This window comes from Crinia signifera, chromosome 12 (assembly GCF_055691185.1).
Source record: "Crinia signifera chromosome 12, ASM5569118v1, whole genome shotgun sequence".
NCBI classification, from domain to species: domain Eukaryota; kingdom Metazoa; phylum Chordata; class Amphibia; order Anura; family Myobatrachidae; genus Crinia; species Crinia signifera.
In genome coordinates this window covers 1,024,786-1,045,648 of record NC_139228.1, presented here as the reverse complement: position 1 = coordinate 1,045,648, position 20,863 = coordinate 1,024,786, and the positions used below count along the sequence as shown (strand labels likewise).

The 20,863-nt window shown below is 45.8% G+C and overlaps 2 protein-coding genes across 37 annotated transcripts in view; one reads left to right on the top strand and one right to left on the bottom strand.

Moving 5' to 3' along the window:
• LOC146049602 (uncharacterized) overlaps positions 1 to 16,633 on the bottom strand; it is a 37,510-nt gene extending 20,877 nt beyond the window's left edge. Inside the window, exon 1 of the mRNA XM_083166120.1 lies at positions 15,993 to 16,633. The gene's annotated coding sequence lies outside the window, so the exon portion shown is untranslated. The remainder of the gene's footprint in view (positions 1 to 15,992) is intronic.
• The window catches only part of LOC146049607 (immunoglobulin superfamily member 11-like), a 571,199-nt gene that overhangs the window by 365,261 nt on the left and 185,075 nt on the right, over positions 1 to 20,863 (top strand). For 3 of the 36 annotated variants that reach the window (XR_014466149.1, XM_083166138.1, XM_083166136.1), the window contains one exon: positions 17,776 to 17,858. The exons of 26 other annotated variants lie outside the window; for them this stretch is intronic. The gene's annotated coding sequence lies outside the window, so the exon portion shown is untranslated. Of the gene's footprint in view, positions 1 to 13,265; positions 17,859 to 19,771; positions 19,936 to 20,863 lie in introns of those variants that run through there. 7 more of the 36 variants (XR_014466153.1, XR_014466148.1, XR_014466152.1 and 4 more) reach the window with 5 other exon arrangements.

Sequence of the window (20,863 nt, the reverse complement as noted above, 5' to 3'; positions counted from 1 at the left end):
GACTGGAGACATTGCCCAAAGCAACCAATCAGCTTCTAGATATCATTTAAAGAATGTAACAGTGTCCCCTCCTTTGTAGAAATAAAGTATTGGGCCATTCATTATAAAAGTGGGCAGTAGTATGGGGACCTAAATCCATCAAGCTCCAGCGAGGCGTCCTTCCAGATGTCTCCGCCCATATCGGATATCTCCATACCCATTTGCAAACATCCGGTCATGCATGTAGGCTTGCAGGGTATCTAGGTACCCACCGCTGGTACCCGCTAGGTACCCACCGCTGCCAGTTGTAGTGACTACTACATACCACGGCCACTGCTTGGTGACCTACATTGTTTTAGCCCTGGCGCACGAGAGATGCCATTAAACATCTGCACCAATTACAAATCCACTACCCTGATCTGGTCATGAATATTTATATATACTTTACTTCATGGCTGGTTTCTCCATAAAGATTCTTTACTACTGGGTGTTGGCAACAGAACCAGTTTGTTGAAAACCTGGCCGGACTGGTTTTTTGAGCCCTTCATCCTTGGATTATGGCGCCAGTTATCCCATGGGAGAGTCCGTATACTGGGATTTAATAACAAGACATTTATCTGATGTCTGTCACGTCTTTCACAGTAGACAGGGGGTTATTCTGGTTTATTCGCAAGGCTGCGAGTCCACCTTGGGAATGGTTGCACCCTCAGCTCATTGAAAAGCATTAGCCGGTGCACAGCATAGTGTCCTGCGCCAAGTGGGCACTGGCACCCATGTCGTTGTGCCGATGAGCATGTGTGAGTGTATCATATATATATATATATACACGCACACACACACATATACAGCCGATGGCGCGTCATTGTAAAGCCGTGGGTCATTCTATTTCTGGGCTCACATACCTCATGATTGATCAGGTAAGTGAATTGTTGTGAGGCAAAAAGCTGTAAATAAAGGAAACTAATGGTTTTAATGACAAAATCAATTGGAACAGCTTAATATAATCTGATGATTAGTATATTCTCTTTATTATTATTTATTTCCACAGTAATGCATGTTAACCCCTTCACGACATTTGACGTATATATACGTCATGGCCGGGAAGTACTTCCCGACCGTTGACGTATATATACGTCATGGCTTAAAACTGTCACTGCGTCTAGAGACGCAGTGACAGAGGGACGATGTCTGCTGTCCCTGACAGCAGACATGTCCGTGCATGCCCAGGGGGGGCGGCGATGCCGCCCCCCCGTCGGCGATCGCTGTGATTGGCTGTTCATTGTGAACAGCCATTCACAGCGTTTTCTGTGTCACCGGCGAATAACGTTCGCCGGTGACACGGGATCGGAGGTGATTGGTGCTGTAAAGTACAGCACCAATCACCGCGGGGTGTAAGGGTGACACTGGTGTCACCCCACCTCACCCCTCCCGCCCCCAAAGGCCGTGATTGGTTCGTCGGACCAATCACAGCCATGGAGGGGGGTTTAAACTAACGGTGACTGCACTGCAGACGCCATTCCGGTCTGGAATAGCGTGCAGTGCGGTCACCGTGCCCAGCTGCCGCCTATACTGACCAGAACCCATCCAAAATACTTACCTGATCATTGATATTGCTTATGCTTGTGACATCTTGTGACATCCTGTGACATCTTGTGCTGCTGCGATTTATTAGATAGAGAGAGAGTTAGAGAGAGAGAGATAGAGAGAGATAGAGAGAGATAGAGAGGCCTAGTGCTATATTTTGTGCTGCTGCAGTGTGATAGAGCTATAGATAGAGAGATAGAGAGAGATAGAGAGAGATAGAGAGAGAGAGATAGAGAGAGAGATAGTGACAGATTGTGCTATATATTTTTTATATAACTGAAAGAGATAGAGAGAGATAGAGAGAGATAGAGAGGCCTAGTGCTATATTTTGTGCTGCTGCAGTGTGATAGAGCTATAGATAGATAGAGAGAGATAGAGAGAGATAGAGAGAGAGAGATAGAGAGATAGTGACAGATTGTGCTATATATTTTTTATATAACTGACTGCTGCCCCCCCTTTTGTGCTGATCAGTATAAATTAACTGATCAGCAACTTTTTGGGGGCGCAGGTTTTTTTTTATATATAGATATACCTGTCAGTGCTGCTGCTGCAGTGTCATAGAGTGATAGATAGTGAGAGATAGAGAGATAGAGAGAGATAGTGACAGAGAGTGATAGAGAGTGCTAAATTTTGTGTCTGCTGCCCCCGCCTTTTGTGCTGATCACTATATCTGAGGTGATCAGCAACTTTTTAGGGGTGCAGAGGTTTTTTTTTTTATATATACCTGTCAGTACCACCAAAGGTTGTGCACCTGCTGCCCCTCACTGGTAATCAGTGTCGCATCACTGATCACCTTTTTTTATTTTTTGTGAGTGCTGTGGGGTCTTTTTTACATTTTTTTTTTTACACACACTGTGATTTTGTGTGTGTCCTGTGGCCACTGTGCGCTGATCAGTGACGTACATCACTGATCAGCTTTTTCGGCACAGGGTTGATCTATTTTTTTTTTTTTTTGGATCAAATTCCTGTTGCCTTTGAGCGCTGTTCAGTGACGGACGTTACTGACCAACATCTGTGCTCAATTTTTGGCGCAGGACCTTTTTTTTTTTTAACCCCTTCCATTTTTTTTTTTTAACCCCTTCCATTTTTTTTTAACCCCTTCCATTTTTTTTTAACCCCTTCCATTTTTTTTTTTTGAACCCTTCAATTTTTTTATTTTTGTATTTTTTTTTCTGCACTACATACACACTACACACTACATACCCCCTGTGTTGAAATAAAGTTTGTACCCCCCCCTACACTATACACGTGTTGAAACATTTCACTACCAGTAACACAAAAATATAAATGGCATCCCAAATGTCATCCCAAATGTCGTCCCAGTCATCCAGGAGAATGTATTCGGTGGAGGAGGCATATGCCATGCTTGCCTCTGACTCTGACACAGCCAGTGAGGCAAGCGGGGAATTTGAAGGATTTGTCTTAAGCTCCTCTTCCTCCTCTGATGATGAGGGACCCCCTCAAAGACGCCCCCGTAGAGCAGCTGAGACCCCCCCCCCAATAATTGATCTCGTATGGACCCCACCACCAGACAATTTTGAGCCCCAGGTTCCTGAGTTTTTGGCCATCCCAGGAATCCAATTTGATTCAACAGGTCTCAGAGAAATTGACATTTTTAAATTATTTTTCTCTGATGATTTTATAAATTTAATGGTGGACCAAACTAATTTATATGCCCAGCAGTTTATTGCTCAAAACCCCACGTCATCATTTGCTAGGTGGACCCCTGTAGATGCAGTAGAGATGATGACGTTTTGGGGTCTGGTGTTACATATGGGCATAGTAAAAAAGCCACAAATTAGGCAATATTGGAGTACAGATGTTCTGTACAGCACCCCATTTCACCGTATGGCCATGCCCCGGGCTCGTTTTGAGGCAATCCATAAATTTATACATTACACCGATAATGCACAGTGCCCACCCAGAGATGATCCCACCTTTGACAGGCTATTCAAAGTCAGGCCGGTCATTGATCATTTCAGTGCCAAATTTGCAGAGCTATACATCCCTGATAAATGTATTAGTATCGACGAGTCCCTTATACATTTTAAAGGAAGGGTTAAATTCCGCCAGTACCTTCCCAGTAAGAGGGCAAGGTATGGCATAAAAATGTATAAGCTGTGTGAAAGCACCACAGGGTACACCCACAAGTTTAGGGTATATGAAGGGAAGGATTCAAGAATTGAACCACCAGAATGCCCCCCCTCCCTCGTAGGTGTTAGTGGAAAAATTGTCTGGGATTTAATGCACCCCTTCCTGGATAAGGGTTATCACCTCTATGTGGATAACTTTTACACCAGCATCCCCCTGTTTAAGGCCCTTGGTTCAAGAGGTACAGCAGCTTGCGGTACTGTGCGCAAGAACCAAAGAGGCCTCCCCAAAACGCACATTGCCCAAGTAATGAGAAGGGGTGAAAGCAGGGGAATATGCACCGAAAATTTGTTGTTGGTCAAATATAAGGACAAGAGGGATGTCCTTATACTGACAACAATTCATGGAGACAGTACCACCTCCATCCCTGTACGAGGTACCAGTACCCACACCTCAAAACCAAATTGTATCCTAGATTACAATAAGTACATGGGCGGAGTGGATCTTTCAGATCAGGTACTGAAGCCGTACAGTGCCCTGCGGAAAACAAATATCTGGTACAAGAAGCTGGCCGTGTATATCATCCAGATGGCACTGTATAACGCTTACGTGCTATTCCGTTCTACCGGCCAGAGGGGGACATTTATGCACTTTCAAGAGGAAGTCATAAAGAGCCTAACATTTGGGAATCAGCAGGCATAGGGCCCCAGTACTTCTAGTACTGGCCCCCGTATTGTACCAGGGCAGCATTTTCCCAACGAAATCCCCTCCACTGCAAGAAAGGGCAGGACACAAAAAAGGTGCAAAGTTTGCTATAAAAAGGGAATAAGAAAGGAAACTATTTTCCACTGTGACACTTGCCCCGACAAACCCGGCCTATGTATAAAGGAGTGTTTCAAAATATACCACACATCTATGGATTATTAGGTTCATCATTTCACCGTGCTTCGGGGGTCTTGCTAATGCCACATAGCACCCACCATTCATTCCACCAGAATCTGAGCTGCAAAAACCAAAAATCACTCCTTCCCTTCTGAGTCCTGCCATGCACCCAACTGGTATTTTTTGGTCACATGTGAGGCATTGCCGTACTCTGGAGAAATGGGGGCACAGATTTTGGGGTGCTTTGTCTCCTTCATTCCTTGTGAAAATGAAAAATTTTGAGCCAGAAGTACATTTTTGTGTAAAAAAATGTATTTTTTTCATTTTCACTGCCCAGTTGTACCAAAATTGATGAAACCCCTGGGGGTTTGAAATGTACACTATACCCCTAGATGAATTCCCTGAGGGGTGTAGTTTGCAAAATGGGGTCACTTGTGGGGGGGTTCCACTGTATTGGTAATGCAACATAGCACCCACCATTCATTCCACCAAAATCTGTGCTGCAAAATCCAAAAATCACTCCTTCCCTTCTGAGTCCTGCCATGCACCCAACTGGTATTTTTTGGTCACATGTGAGGCATTGCCGTACTCTGGAGAAATGGGGGCACAGATTTTGGGGTGCTTTGTCTCCTTCATTCCTTGTGAAAATGAAAAATTTTGAGCCAGAAGTACATTTTTGTGTAAAAAAATGTATTTTTTTCATTTTCACTGCCCAGTTGTACCAAAATTGATGAAACCCCTGGGGGTTTGAAATGTACACTATACCCCTAGATGAATTCCCTGAGGGGTGTAGTTTGCAAAATGGGGTCACTTGTGGGGGGGTTCCACTGTATTGGTAATGCAACATAGCACCCACCATTCATTCCACCAAAATCTGTGCTGCAAAATCCAAAAATCACTCCTTCCCTTCTGAGTCCTGCCATGCACCCAACTGGTATTTTTTGGTCACATGTGAGGCATTGCCGTACTCTGGAGAAATGGGGGCACAGATTTTGGGGTGCTTTGTCTCCTTCATTCCTTGTGAAAATGAAAAATTTTGAGCCAGAAGTACATTTTTGTGTAAAAAAATGTATTTTTTTCATTTTCACTGCCCAGTTGTACCAAAATTGATGAAACCCCTGGGGGTTTGAAATGTACACTATACCCCTAGATGAATTCCCTGAGGGGTGTAGTTTGCAAAATGGGGTCACTTGTGGGGGGGTTCCACTGTATTGGTAATGCAACATAGCACCCACCATTCATTCCACCAAAATCTGTGCTGCAAAATCCAAAAATCACTCCTTCCCTTCTGAGTCCTGCCATGCACCCAACTGGTATTTTTTGGTCACACGTGAGGCATTGCCGTACTCGGGAGAAATTGGGGCACAGATTTTGGGGTGCTTTGTCTCCTTCATTCCTTGTGAAAATGAAAAATTTTGAGCCAGAACTGCATGTTTGTGTAAAAAAATGTAATTTTCCATTTTCACATCCCAGTTGTACCAAAATTGGTGAAACCCCTGGGGGTTTGAAATGTACACTATACCCCTAGATGAATTCCCTGAGGGGTGTACTTTGCAAAATGGGGTGACTTGTGGGGGGGTTCCACTGTATTGGTGCTTTGGGAGTCTTGCTAATGCAACATAGCACCCACCATTCATTCCACCAAAATCTTTGCTGCAAAATCCAAAAATCACTCCTTCCCTTCTGAGTCCTGCCATGCACCCAACTGGTATTTTTTGGTCACATGTGAGGCATTGCCGTACTCGGGAGAAATTGGGGCACAGATTTTGGGGTGCTTTGTCTCCTTCATTCCTTGTGAAAATGAAAAATTTTGAGCCAGAACTGCATGTTTGTGTAAAAAAATGTACTTTTCCATTTTCACATCCCAGTTGTACCAAAATTGGTGAAACCCCTGGGGGTTTGAAATGTACACTATACCCCTAGATGAATTCCCTGAGGGGTGTACTTTGCAAAATGGGGTGACTTGTGGGGGGGTTCCACTGTATTGGTGCTTTGGGAGTCTTGCTAATGCAACATAGCACCCACCATTCATTCCACCAAAATCTTTGCTGCAAAATCCAAAAATCACTCCTTCCCTTCTGAGTCCTGCCATGCACCCAACTGGTATTTTTTGGTCACATGTGAGGCATTGCCGTACTCGGGAGAAATTGGGGCACAGATTTTGGGGTGCTTTGTCTCCTTCATTCCTTGTGAAAATGAAAAATTTTGAGCCAGAAGTACATTTTTGTGTAAAAAAATGTAATTTTCCATTTTCACATCCCAGTTATACCAAAATTGGTGAAACCCCTGGGGGTTTGAAATGTACACTATACCCCTAGATGAATTCCCTGAGGGGTGTAGTTTGCAAAATGGGGTCACTTGTGGGGGGGTTCCACTGTCTTGGTGCTTGGGGGGTCTTGCTAATGCGACATAGCACCCACCAAAATTCCACCAGAATCTGAGCTGCAAAATCCAAAAATCACTCCTTCCCTTCTAAGTCCTGCCATGCACCCAACTGGTATTTTTTGGTCACATGTGAGGCATTGCCGTACTCGGGAGAAATTGGGGCACAGATTTTGGGGTGCTTTGTCTCCTTCATTCCTTGTGAAAATGAAAAATTTTGAGCCAGAACTGCATGTTTGTGTAAAAAAATGTAATTTTCCATTTTCACATCCCAGTTGTACCAAAATTGGTGAAACCCCTGGGGGTTTGAAATGTACACTATACCCCTAGATGAATTCCCTGAGGGGTGTACTTTGCAAAATGGGGTGACTTGTGGGGGGGTTCCACTGTATTGGTGCTTTGGGAGTCTTGCTAATGCAACATAGCACCCACCATTCATTCCACCAAAATCTTTGCTGCAAAATCCAAAAATCACTCCTTCCCTTCTGAGTCCTGCCATGCACCCAACTGGTATTTTTTGGTCACATGTGAGGCATTGCCGTACTCGGGAGAAATTGGGTCACAGATTTTGGGGTGCTTTGTCTCCTTCATTCCTTGTGAAAATGAAAAATTTTGAGCCAGAAGTACATTTTTGTGTAAAAAAATGTAATTTTCCATTTTCACATCCCAGTTATACCAAAATTGGTGAAACCCCTGGGGGTTTGAAATGTACACTATACCCCTAGATGAATTCCCTGAGGGGTGTACTTTGCAAAATGGGGTGACTTGTGGGGGGGTTCCACTGTATTGGTGCTTTGGGAGTCTTGCTAATGCAACATAGCACCCACCATTCATTCCACCAAAATCTTTGCTGCAAAATCCAAAAATCACTCCTTCCCTTCTGAGTCCTGCCATGCACCCAACTGGTATTTTTTGGTCACATGTGAGGCATTGCCGTACTCGGGAGAAATTGGGGCACAGATTTTGGGGTGCTTTGTCTCCTTCATTCCTTGTGAAAATGAAAAATTTTGAGCCAGAACTGCATGTTTGTGTAAAAAAATGTAATTTTCCATTTTCACATCCCAGTTGTACCAAAATTGGTGAAACCCCTGGGGGTTTGAAATGTACACTATACCCCTAGATGAATTCCCTGAGGGGTGTACTTTGCAAAATGGGGTGACTTGTGGGGGGGTTCCACTGTATTGGTGCTTTGGGAGTCTTGCTAATGCAACATAGCACCCACCATTCATTCCACCAAAATCTTTGCTGCAAAATCCAAAAATCACTCCTTCCCTTCTGAGTCCTGCCATGCACCCAACTGGTATTTTTTGGTCACATGTGAGGCATTGCCGTACTCGGGAGAAATTGGGGCACAGATTTTGGGGTGCTTTGTCTCCTTCATTCCTTGTGAAAATGAAAAATTTTGAGCCAGAACTGCATGTTTGTGTAAAAAAATGTAATTTTCCATTTTCACATCCCAGTTGTACCAAAATTGGTGAAACCCCTGGGGGTTTGAAATGTACACTATACCCCTAGATGAATTCCCTGAGGGGTGTAGATTGCAAAATGGGGTGACTTGTGGGGGAGGTTCCTAACTTTTAGCACTTATGGTGCCTAGAAACCTACATGGTGCCTAAAAAAAAATCTCATAAAAAGGAGGCTCCAAAATCAAGTAGGTGCTCCTTCTATTATGAAGCCTGTGGTTTGGTCAACGTGCACACTAGGGCCACATATAGGATATTTTTGAAAACAAAAGAATTGGGGGAATCAATTTTTAGTCACATTTCTCTAGTAAAATCTACTGTATTCGTTAGAAAAATGTATTAAAATTGAAACTCTGCAAAAAAAAAGAAATTTTGAAATTTCACCTACACTTTGTTTTAATTCCTGTGAAACACCTAAAGGGTTAACAAACTTCCAAAATGCTGTTTTGAATACTGTGAGGGGTGCAGTTTTTGAAATGGCATCATTTATGGGGGTGTCTTACATACAAGTCCCTCAAAGTCACATCAGAACTGAACTGGTCCCTAAAAAAATCAGTGTTTGAAATTTTCATGAAAATTTGAGAATTTGCTATTCATATTGTAAGCCTCCTAGTGTCCAAAAAAATTAAAAGGAAGTTGAAATAATGATGGAAACATAAAGTAGACATATGGTCTATGTTAGTTATTAACTATTTTGAGTGGTATGATTATTTGTCTCACAAGCAGAAAATTTAACATTTTGCAAATTGCTAAATTTTCCATTTTTTCACGATATTTTGGTATTTTTCACAAAAAAACACAGACTGTATCGACGAAAATTTACCACTAACTTGAAGTACAATGTGTCACGAGAAAACAATCTCAAAATCACTGGGATAAGTAAAAGCAAAAAAAAGTTATCCCCACTTAAGTGAAACATGTCAGATTTGAAAAAAAGGGCTCTGTCATGAAGGCACAAACTGGCTCTGTCATGAAGGGGTTAATGAATGTCCATGTACAGAGACAGTTACATTTGGGTGAGTTACTTTGTTTCTGTGCAGGGTAAATAATGGCTGCTTTATTCTTACACTGCAATATAGATATCAGTTTGAAACACACCCCCCACCCAAATCTATCTCACATGTTACATCTGCCCCACCTGCGGTGCATATGGTTTTTTCCATTAGCGAGAGAATTTACTTTTGCAAGTGAACCTGCATCAGGCCCATGGCCTCAGTCTAGTCCGTGCGTCCCAGTTGTGCAGTGTCGTTGATGGGTCAGGCCGGCAGTTATATCCGCCTGCTTCCTCTTTGTGCAGTGTTTGTGAAGGGTCAGGTCGGCAGTTTGTGGCTGAGATTTCTAGCACCCCACCAACTTCAGGGCTTACCAGTAGGTCGGCAGTTTGTGGCCGAGATTTCTAGCACCCCACCAACTTCAGGGCTTTACCAGTAGGTCGGCAGTTTGTGGCTGAGATATCTAGCACCCCACCAACTTCAGGGCTTACCAGTAGATCGTCAGTTTGTGGCTGAGATTTCTAGCACCCCACCAACTTCAGGGCTAATCAGTAGGTCGGCAGTTTGTGGCTGAGATATCTAGCACCCCACCAACTTCAGGGCTTACCAGTAGGTCGGCAGTTTGTGGCTGAGATTTCTAGCACCCCACCAACTTCAGGGCTTGCCAGTAGGTCGGCAGTTTGTGGCTGAGATATCTAACACCCCACCAACTTCAGGGCTAATCAGTAGGTCGGCAGTTTGTGGCTGAGATTTCTAGCACCCCACCAACTTCAGGGCTAATCAGTAGGTCCGCAGTTTGTGGCTGAGATTTCTAGCACCCCACCAACTTCAGGGCTAATCAGTAGGTCGGCAGTTTGTGGCTGAGATTTCTAGCACCCCACCAACTTCAGGGCTAATCAGTAGGTCGGCAGTTTGTGGCTGAGATATCTAGCACCCCACCAACTTCAGGGCTAATCAGTAGGTCGGCAGTTTGTGGCTGAGATTTCTAGCACCCCACCAACTTCAGGGCTTACCAGTAGGTCGGCAGTTTGTGGCCGAGATTTCTAGCACCCCACCAACTTCAGGGCTTTACCAGTAGGTCGGCAGTTTGTGGCTGAGATTTCTAGCACCCCACCAACTTCAGGGCTAATCAGTAGGTCGGCAGTTTGTGGCTGAGATTTCTAGCACCCCACCAACTTCAGGGCTTACCAGTAGATCGTCAGTTTGTGGCTGAGATTTCTAGCACCCCACCAACTTCAGGGCTAATCAGTAGGTCGGCAGTTTGTGGCTGAGATATCTAGCACCCCACCAACTTCAGGGCTTACCAGTAGGTCGGCAGTTTGTGGCTGAGATTTCTAGCACCCCACCAACTTCAGGGCTTGCCAGTAGGTCGGCAGTTTGTGGCTGAGATATCTAACACCCCACCAACTTCAGGGCTAATCAGTAGGTCGGCAGTTTGTGGCTGAGATTTCTAGCACCCCACCAACTTCAGGGCTAATCAGTAGGTCCGCAGTTTGTGGCTGAGATTTCTAGCACCCCACCAACTTCAGGGCTAATCAGTAGGTCGGCAGTTTGTGGCTGAGATTTCTAGCACCCCACCAACTTCAGGGCTAATCAGTAGGTCGGCAGTTTGTGGCTGAGATATCTAGCACCCCACCAACTTCAGGGCTAATCAGTAGGTCGGCAGTTTGTGGCTGAGATTTCTAGCACCCCACCAACTTCAGGGCTAATCAGTAGGTCGGCAGTTTGTGGCTGAGATATCTAGCACCCCACCAACTTCAGGGCTAATCAGTAGGTCGGCAGTTTGTGGCTGAGATATCTAGCACCCCACCAACTTCAGGGCTAATCAGTATGTCAGCAGTTTGTGGCTGAGATTTCTAGCACCCCACCAACTTCAGGGCTAATCAGTAGGTCGGCAGTTTGTGGCTGAGATATCTAGCACCCCACCAACTTCAGGGCTAATCAGTAGGTCGGCAGTTTGTGGCTGAGATTTCTAGCACCCCACCAACTTCAGGGCTAATCAGTATGTCGGCAGTTTGTGGCTGAGATTTCTAGCACCCCACCAACTTCAGGGCTAATCAGTAGGTCGGCAGTTTGTGGCTGAGATTTCTAGCACCCCACCAACTTCAGGGCTAATCAGTAGGTCGGCAGTTTGTGGCTGAGATTTCTAGCACCCCACCAACTTCAGGGCTAATCAGTATGTCAGCAGTTTGTGGCTGAGATTTCTAGCACCCCACCAACTTCAGGGCTAATCAGTAGGTCGGCAGTTTGTGGCTGAGATTTCTAGCACCCCACCAACTTCAGGGCTAATCAGTAGGTCGGCAGTTTGTGGCTGAGATTTCTAGCACCCCACCAACTTCAGGGCTAATCAGTAGGTCGGCAGTTTGTGGCTGAGATATCTAGCACCCCACCAACTTCAGGGCTAATCAGTATGTCGGCAGTTTGTGGCTGAGATTTCTAGCACCCCACCAACTTCAGGGCTAATCAGTAGGTCGGCAGTTTGTGGCTGAGATTTCTAGCACCCCACCAACTTCAGGGCTAATCAGTAGGTCGGCAGTTTGTGGCTGAGATTTCTATCACCCCACCAACTTCAGGGCTTACCAGTAGGTCGGCAGTTTGTGGCTGAGATTTCTAGCACCGCACCAACTTCAGGGCTAATCAGTAGGTCGGCAGTTTGTGGCTGAGATTTCTAGCACCCCACCAACTTCAGGGCTTACCAGTAGGTCGGCAGTTTGTGGCTGAGATTTCTAGCACCGCACCAACTTCAGGGCTAATCAGTGGGTCGGCAGTTTGTGGCTGAGATATCTAGCGTCCCACCAACTTCAGGGCTAAGCAGTAGATCGTCAGTTTGTGGCTGAGATTTCTAGCACCCCACCAACTTCAGGGCTTACCAGTAGGTCGGCAGTTTGTGGCCGAGATTTCTAGCACCCCACCAACTTCAGGGCTTACCAGTAGGTCGGCAGTTTGTGGCTGAGATTTCTAGCACCCCACCAACTTCAGGGCTAATCAGTAGGTCGGCAGTTTGTGGCTGAGATTTCTAGCACCCCACCAACTTCAGGGCTAATCAGTAGGTCGGCAGTTTGTGGCTGAGATTTCTAGCACCCCACCAACTTCAGGGCTTACCAGTAGGTCGGCAGTTTGTGGCTGAGATTTCTAGCACAGCACCAACTTCAGGGCTAATCAGTAGGTCGGCAGTTTGTGGCTGAGATATCTAGCGTCCCACCAACTTCAGGGCTTACCAGTAGATCGTCAGTTTGTGGCTGAGATTTCTAGCACCCCACCAACTTCAGGGCTTACCAGTAGGTCGGCAGTTTGTGGCTGAGATTTCTAGCACCCCACCAACTTCAGGGCTTACCAGTAGGTCGGCAGTTTGTGGCGGAGATTTCTAGCACCCCACCAACTTCAGGGCTTACCAGTAGGTCGGCAGTTTGTGGCTGAGATTTCTAGCACCCCACCAACTTCAGGGCTTACCAGTAGGTCGGCAGTTTGTGGCCGAGATTTCTAGCACCCCACCAACTTCAGGGCTAATCAGTAGGTCGGCAGTTTGTGGCTGAGATATCTAGCGTCCCACCAACTTCAGGGCTAATCAGTAGGTCGTCAGTTTGTGGCTGAGATTTCTAGCACCCCACCAACTTCAGGGCTTACCAGTAGATCGTCAGTTTGTGGCTGAGATTTCTAGCACCCCACCAACTTCAGGGCTTACCAGTAGATCGTCAGTTTGTGGCTGAGATTTCTAGCACCCCACCAACTTCAGGGCTTACCAGTAGATCGTCAGTTTGTGGCTGAGATTTCTAGCACCCCACCAACTTCAGGGCTAATCAGTAGGTTGGCAGTTTGTGGCTGAGATTTCTAGCACCCCACCAACTTCAGGGCTTTACCAGTAGGTCGGCAGTTTGTGGCTGAGATTTCTAGCACCCCACCAACTTCAGGGCTTACCAGTAGGTCGGCAGTTTGTGGCTGAGATTTCTAGCACCCCACCAACTTCAGGGCTAATCAGTGATGTACAAAGACATTTCTTTCTCCTCATTATCTTACAATGAAGAGAACCAGTAAATGTGTATCCAACAAGCTTTTAATGATAAATTTGCAGCAGTGATCCTCTTTGTACAATGTATTCACATCACAGTTGACTGTACTTTAATGACACGTAGAGAAATGTATTGTCCCTTGGGTGTTGTTGGTTCTAACATAGATGCTCCTAATCCTGGAATGTTGCATTTTAGGCTTCAGTTACGAGCAGCGCCTGTATATGGAACCTGTGGTAATTGCTATAGCACCACCTTGTGGAACAATATGAATGTAACGCTGTCTTAGTGCCGTATGCACAGAAGTTAGAATATGTGCCTCCACCCCAAACTTTGATGTAATACAGCTAGACTTTATATGTAAATATCTAGCTCAATAGGGCGAGCTTGGGGAAACGCCCTTGTATGTTTTCCAGGGTCCAAGGAAAAGTTAGTGTCTTTGGACACAGGTAAATCTTCATTACACAGTTATGAAAGTGACAACTTCAGTTTTATTTAACCAGAACTTGAATAGTCGAAGTAACCCCGAATCCTCTTTCAAATTAGATTCGTTTACACATTTTCTAGTTGTAACTTATTGGATATATATATCTTAGTAACAACATATTAACATTACCTATCACATAGGAATTTAAACTTTAGAATAGATTATACATTCTTCAAAGATTTACACACATATTACATTAACCATGAACACAGGATAATGGACCCATATAGTATAAATTAGCAGTAAGGTGATCGTTTAGAGGATACTCCCTGTATCCAACTGCTAAACCTAAACAATAATGAACACTTTTACTCCTTTTGGATTTAATAGTCAGGTTCAGTATTTCAAAGAAGACATAAACCTCAAAGTCTCCTCTGGAGGTATTCCCAGGTGATATTTTGTAATCACTGTAATAGGAAATTGAAACAATGTACAGTATTTGTAATCCTTGGATGAAACGAAACAGTATCCACAATAGAATTTTATATTGTATCCACTAGGATGCTGACTGAAGATAGTAAGAGACTGCTGTCTTTCACTTAGTCCAATATCTTGACCGATAAATGTTCCAGTTAATAGGCTATATACGATACTGCAATCTGTTGTTGGTGGGCTGGATACGCACGTGCAGTGAAATGAAGAGATGATGGGAATGCCAAGCACCTTCCATTTACTTACATTACTTCCATTTTGAGTCTGTCTCTTTATTCCCTTGTTTAGAATTAGCCCTGTCCCTTCCAGCTGCTTTTATATATATACTATCTTCTTTAATGAGTCCCTATATTCTTGCTGGTTTAATATTGTCTGTTAGTTACTGCAATGATAAGTCTGTGCTTGAACTCTGCTCAGCAGCACTGGCTATCCCAGTATAACCCCTCCAACAGTCCGAAAGGTTTGTTCAAAAGGGAATACAACCCTCCTCACTATCTGTACTCAAACGCTGCAGGGTAAACACTGTATATGCTGTGACCAGTGCCATATATATTATTACAGTCTATGAGCACCCCAATGTATATAGTAAATGCTGGTTTTACACACTTCTGCACTTGGCTTTCAACAGATGGCTGTTCCCTATTCTGTGCAGATGCAGCCGTAATTCACCTGTTATCTTCACTACGCACGGAGCACACTAGGTCCGTGGCGGTTAATATGAGTCTCTGTGCACAGCCTAATAACAATTAATGTCACACTGAGCTGACCTCTGCTCTGCCAGGCTGACTGACTTTATCTGTGATCCTCCTTCCAGAGGCGGAACTAGCCAGTTGTGGGCCCAGGTGCAAAAATATGCTTCGGGCCCCCCCACTGCAGAACCCATTACACATTATGCTGCACACTGTAGTGGCCATTACAAATTATGCTGCACGCTGTAGTGGCCATTACACATTATGCTGCACGCTGTAGTGGCCATTACACATTTTCCTGTACACCATCATGCCCATTACACATTGCAACACACTGTAACGCCCATTAAACATTGCTGCACACTGTATTGCCTATTAACATTATGCCACACACCGTAATGCCCATTACATTATGCCACACACCATAATGTCCATTACACAGTATGCCACACATGTAATTCCCATTACATATTATGCCCCCAGTAATGTTTACACATAATTCCCCCCAGTAGTTCCCCTTAAACATTGCTCACATTAGTGCCATATAAGATGGGAGGAGAGAGCTCACCTGTGTGGTGTGTGCTCAGCTCCTATGCTGCTGAGCGGCTCATACAATCGCTGATGGTCATTTGAAATATGGCACAGGGTAGAGCTGACAGTCCGGCAGAGGTCCGCTAACTGCGGCTTCCAGTCCGTGAGCTCTGATAGGCTGGTGGGCAGGAGCCATTTTTCAAATGTCTATTGGTGCTGGCTTGAGCCCCTCAGCAGCCAAAGAGCTGAGAGTACACCACACAGAGCCAGCCCCCCCCCCCCCCCCAAGGACCCAGCACTCTAGGCTGCAGCCTGATCATCCTAATGGTTTATCAGGCCCTGGTCCCCTCCCTGTAGTATAATATAATCAACACCCCCTCCCCATAGTATTATTAATAGTAACAGCCCCCATGTCCTCTATTTAAAATGTCTGCCCCCCCCCCCTCCCTTTATATACTTTATATATACATACTTACAGATAGCACCAGGTGGCAGACCATGTCAAGGTGTTTTCACTGACAGTACACTACACGTCATCAGAAGCAGCTCCAGACCAGTACCCAGAGTGATTACAGGCAGCCAGGCAGGGGGAGTGAAGAGGATACGGAACCTGAACCCCGCAGCTGGAGGAGCAGGGAGGATGCAGGAAGGGACCACAGAGCCAGCATATGCCCGCCCACCAGCAGTGTGAAGACACACAGGGGCTCGGGCTCCCTTCCTCTGACATGTAACAGCGGTCTCTCTGCACGGCAATCCGCAGCAGCTCCAGATTCCCGGGCGCACCCACATCAGCAATCCGCGGCAGCAGCTCCAGATCCCCGGGCGCACCCACATCAGCAATCCGCGGCAGCTTCTCCTGATCCCCGGGCGCACCCTCATCAGCAATCCGCGGCAGCAGCTCCAGATCCCCGGGCGCACCCACATCATCAATCCGCGGCAGCTCCGGATCCCCGGGCGCACCCACATCATCAATCCGCGGCAGCTGCTCCTGATCCCCGGGCGCACCCTCATCAACAATCCGCGGCAGCAGCTCCAGATCCCCGGGCGCACCCACATCATCAATCCGCGGCAGCTTCTCCTGATCCCCGGGCGCACCCACATCATCAATCCGCGGCAGCTGCTCCTGATCCCCGGGCGCACCCACATCATCAATCCGCAGCAGCTCCGGATCCCCGGGCGCACCCACATCATCAATCCGCGGCAGCTGCTCCTGATCCCCGGGCGCACCCTCATCAACAATCCGCGTCAGCAGCTCCAGATCCCCGTGCGCACCCATGTCAGCATCTGCGGCAATCAGCCTCAGACGCTGTTGTGGGTGCACCTGGCATGGGATCTGTTGCTGTGGATTGCTGATGTGGGTGCCCCCGGGGATCCGGAGCTGCTGCCGCGGATTGCTGATGTGGGTGCCCCCGGGGATCCGGAGCTGCTGCGGATTGCTGTGCAGTGAGCCCCCCGATCCCCGCTGTTACATGTCAGAGGAAGGGAGCCCTTTGTGAGTTCACGCTGCTGCTGGCGCCAGCTGATGCTAGGAAACGAGCATCCCAATCCCTGTCAACGGGCTTGGTGCTGCGGATCAGATCCACAACAGAGATCCGATCCGTCACACCTCCTCTGCCCACACATTCTATCCGTCCGCCGCCACGTTTCCCCTGCGAGCCCCCGCACCCATGCTGTCAAACTTTAAGTAAAAAAAAATATTGATTTGACAGCAAGCGGTGCAGGCGGCACGGGCCCCATGAACTACTTGGGCCCCGGTGCACTGCACCGTCTGCACCGGCAGTAGTTCCGCCCCTGCCTCCTTCTCAATGACTGTAAATCACTGTAGTACGGGGAGAATGCAAGTGGCTGGTCACCTCTGATCTATACCACCGACAGCTACAAGCTATATTTTATGCAGCCAGCTGGTGTCAGCAAAAACTCCTTGACAATTTGGTCAGCTTTCTGTCCTAACTCGGGCTTTTCACAATAAAAGCTGTAAGTAAATACTGTGATGAACCAATTAGGTCATGGAATGGGACAGTCTTATTTCTCTCTCTCTCTCGTAGCTGCTCTGATCTGATGTATTTTTATGGTTAATCACTCAGTCCTTGATGACCTCCCCTTATATGGCTAGGAGTGGGGGGTGTGAGATATGAGGGGTGTTCCCTATGTTGCTCACTACACAGCCACTCACCACCCCCTCTGTTACTTTACAATTATCGGCTCCGCCTCTGATGCCTCCTCTTTCTGTGACACCTTGATCGGGACCTCCCCGCCCAGAAGCTTTGTACATACGACTGAGCCGGCTGCTGGCCATCATCCAGGACAGGAGAGATACTGTACTGCCCCGCTGTCAGCCACGGGTAAGAATGTCTCTCACTCCCTCAGCTGTGCTGTCCACCCCTGCGATGCTGCGCGGCTCTGATATACTTTAAGCCTGAGGTAACAACTGCGTCACTCTGCTCTACCTCTCCCCCTTTTATATCCTCCGTTTGAGCGGGCTCCTCATTCCCTGCCCCTCGCGCACCCCAACTTTATTTAACCCTATATGTGGGCAATAAACGAAAGAATCAATTCCAAGTCTCTCCCCCACATGCAGCAATAATGGTGCAGTCCGCCAAGATCTGCCATAGGGCATAATAATTGGAATTATCCATATGTTACAGTAGGAAGGGATGTTCCCTTATACTCGGTCGCTACTTTATTAGATAAACTATTTCTGATATACATGTCTGTTTATTGACAAATATATAGTCCTTTTAGATTAGTTGAACCCATTTGGGTTATATTAACCCTTGCTGTATTTCCTCTGTGAGGAAGCTAATACATGTGCAGTCTCTTCCTATATATGCATATATACAGTACTTCTATAAAGTCCAAGGTTATTACTCAATAACTACATATTTTTTATATTTATAACACTCTTACACAGTTTTAAAACCTTTTGTACCTTTCCTGTTCACATATACATATATAGATATGAAAGGGTATTACATAATGCTGCAGGGTACTGTATTTCTGCGGTGAAGTAATATTTTAGGACTATTTCTGAGTGTCGTTTAGCTGCTAAGGAAACCTCTTTATAGGGTCATTTATGAAAGGATCACATATGTAATGGGATCGGGGGGGATCTACTGCCCAGGATAGCATTGCAATATGCAATCTGCTTCATCCAAAAGCATCCTCCTTCAGGGGCTCAATCTGCTTAGATGGATGGAAGCGTTCTGCGCTGACCCCTGGCTTACCCCACTGCCCCACAGGCTAACCTAAGGGGGAAGTGGCTTCGAGCTGGGCAGGAGAGACATCAGCAGGGTCCCTCCGTCTTAAATTCGGGAGGGACTTAAAACTTGCAGCTAACCCTCAAAACCTGATGTTTTCAAGGAATTAGCTGCAAATATAATCTGATATATGTGTCTATATTGTCTGTATAGCTTTGGTATGTTTTATAGTAGTTTCTACGGTCATCGATGTTGTTTTCCCTGCACATTACATTTGGTACATGTCAGGGATATTGTCATTTCTAATTAAAATATCTGGGATTTACTAGTAAATAGGCACCTTAACGAGAGAGCCCTACATGACAGGACCCGTAAGCACCAGTGCTAGGCCCTGTGGGTGACATTTAATAGGATGCGATTTTTAGTAAGGTTCTGAAATCGCACCTTATCGCATTTAAAAAAAAAAAAATGTAATGTATGTGTGACTGCATGTAGTATGTAATAAAGCTATGCTGTTCCTGTGTGCGTGTGTGTTTTATTTCACTATTTGTCATGTGGAACTACAAGACCCAGCATCTCCTGTCCCATGTTGGAACTTGTGGTTCTCCAAGTCTCTGCATGCGGTGCAGGCTTGCTGGGACTTGTAGTTCCACAACATTACCCAATAGTTTAATCTAATCTTAACCATTTATTAGCCCAGGTGCCCACTACCCCAGGGGCACCGGGGACAACCCTGGGTTTCATCCTGGGCAGGGGTAAATTTTGGAGGGGGGCACATTTTGTTGGGGAGGTCCCCACTCCTCCAGGGTCTCTGCCCTGGTTGACCAGCCACAGGTATGAATGCTTTGGCCAGGGGAACTTGCATAAAAAGTTTCCCACGGCTGTCAGTGGCGCATGCAGGGGGGGGGGGGGGGGTTCTGAGTACCCAGAACCCCCCCCCCCAGGAGTCCTAGGATGAAAGCTGAGGGTCCCCTCTTTCCATGGGTACAATAATTTAAAAATCAGCCCTTGGGAACCGGAGAAGGTCCCCATCCATGCCTGTTAATTGCTCTTCCCAGTCAGATATTTCAGGTTCTGTCGGACTAAGAGATTTTCTGAGGGTATATTCCAAAAGCTGGGACTCTCCCCCTTTGATGGACACTAGTAGCTTGCCTCTACTGTTCCCAGAACCAGAGATATCAGCCTTCCAGCAGCTGGTTACTGCTCCAGCTCCACACACCTGGTATGTAGTTTTATATTCTTATTGGCAGATTGCTCTGTCTCCTGAACTCTGATCCCCTAGTCCCCAATACCATTTGGTAGGTGGTCAAGAACGGTTTTAGTTCGAACTCACCGTTGAGTCCCTGTGGAACCAGGGTCCCCAAACGGTGAATCCACCTCATTTCCGTCCTTGAAAGTCGGTTTTCCATGTCATTAGACCTCCAATTTGGGGAGATCTGATCGATCCCACAAAAATTGGATATCCTACAAGGATTACAAGCATGAACATTTTTAAGATGGGCAGACACAGTGTGTGTCATCAAACCTTTTTTGATATTATACACATGTTCTGCAAGTCGGGCTTTCATCTGTCTGGATGTCTTCCCCACATATGTCAGCCCACACTCACATTGCAGAACATATATAACTCCTTTAGTGTGGCAGGTTATAAAGTTTTAAATATGTCCGTAAGTTAGCCCTAAAAAGTTTTTTTGCTAAAACAGAAGAACAAAATCCAGTAGAGACCATTCTAACAGAAAGGGCAAAATTTAAGCCCCCTTCAACATTCAATCCGACCCATTGTAAAGGTCCTTTTCTTGAATGTTTTAACAAGGTGGTCTGCGAGGAGATACAATAAATCATAGAAAAACAAAATAAAAAGAAACTAAATCTGAGTAAAAAGGAATTTCACGCGCTGAAAACCTTAAAGGATGACACTTCTCTGGTCATAAAGCCCGCCAACAAGGGTGGTGCTCATGACCAGAGAACTGTATCTTAATGAAATTAATAAACAGCTCACTGCAAATGGTACATATAAAAAACTTAAAGTAGATTCATCCAAAAGGATAAAAAAATCATTATTGGATTTAACTAATAGGGCTTTAACAAATAACTTAATAACTGAAAAAGAACATGAATTCCTTAATATAAAAAATCCTTCAACGCCATGC